Source organism: Manacus vitellinus, unplaced genomic scaffold (assembly GCF_001715985.3).
Source record: "Manacus vitellinus isolate BGI_N305 unplaced genomic scaffold, ASM171598v3 scaffold_72_pilon, whole genome shotgun sequence".
NCBI classification, from domain to species: Eukaryota; Metazoa; Chordata; class Aves; order Passeriformes; family Pipridae; genus Manacus; species Manacus vitellinus.
This window is the reverse complement of record NW_021940764.1, coordinates 1735051-1736517: the sequence shown is the minus strand read 5'-3', so window position 1 is coordinate 1736517 and position 1467 is coordinate 1735051.

The window sequence follows — 1467 nt, the reverse complement described above, 5'->3', positions numbered from 1 at the left end:
GTTTTTTCCCCAGAGGCAGGAGTTTGGCACAAACCCCTCGAGGAAGCAAGAGCTCCCCAGGGGAAGCAGCGCTGCCCGGCCGGGCCGGACACTGCCGGCGCTGTCCTTGCAAACAAGGGACTCTTGGGACTACCCCATCCCCATCCCAAAATCCCCGTGAGGATCCTTCCCCAGCTGCAAACCCAGCCTGGTGCACTGGATGTGGCACTTCCATTGGTGCCATCCCTGACCCCTTCACTCACTGGGGCCGAGCCAGGGCTGACGGTGGGGGGAGCAGCCAAAAGCGGGGATGGGGATGGGGAGGGGGACGAGCTGAGGGTGCTCAGCACCAGCGAGGCACGAGTGACTTGGCCCCGTGGCTGGAGGCCTCTGAAAGCCGCCTTGTTCCTCTCCCAGCCCCTGCACGGGGTCGGTTCCCACCCCGCTCCCGTCTCACCTCCAGGACAGAGGTGCCTCTGTCCTCGGGATCGCCAGACCTGGATCCCACCGACATTTTTTAGGATGAAACAGCCAGAACCGCCCCTTAGAGGTAGCAAAGCCCTGCTGAAATCAAGCAGCCCCCTTAAAACCCACAGAAGGAGGAATTCACGGCCCTCAAGTAAATTATGGGGAGGTTTAACAGGAATTCAGCTGCGGGAAGTCGACGGCTCCTCCAAGCACCTCGGGGGATGGGGGTCTCCTCATCACCTCCTCCTTTCTCCACCTCCCAGACCAGCAGTTTCTCCTCTGATCCCAGGACAGATCCCTTGCCTGGCATGGGATTGCTGCCCACCGGCACCGTGTCCATGACCCTCCTCGTTTTCCCCTCGGGATGCTCCAGCCCCAGGCGCTGCGGGACTGGGGGGAGAGGAGAAAGGGAGGGCAAGGGGGGAGGAGAGGAGCAGTGCCCTCCTGTGCTGCCGCTTCCAAATCTGCTTTGGATTTGCTAAATGTGCTCTAATAAAATAGGCCAAGGGTTTACTGTGGTTATTTTCAGGCAGAAGTAGCCAATTCTGCTGCCTTTTTTTGCATTTTTAAAAGCTTTCTCAGTAGGGCCGAAATAATTCAAGGAAGCCCCAAAAGCAGCTCCTTGCTTCAGGGCTAGACTATCCCGGGATAAAAAGTGTCTCAAATGGCAATTCCAGGGGCAGTCCCAAGGAGCCTCCGGTGTCTGGTTCACGGTGTCTTCAAAAGGTTAAAAAAAAAAAATACAACCCGTTGACTTTAGCGTGAGAAGTTACAAAAAGAAAAGTTTGGAAAAACGCACTCGGGCCCCGGGGGGGGCACTTTTCCATAGGATTAACACGTCGGGAGAGGGGAGGGGGGTCAGGATGGGAGAGGGAGGAGACCTCCAACAAACCCCTTCGGCCCCTTCCCGACCTCCCGCTCCGCGAACAGCCCTCCCCGGGGAGACAAAGGGCCGGAGCGGGGCCGGGGGTCGGCGGAGCCCTCCCCGGACCGTTTCCGCGGGGCTCGGCGGGCGCCGAG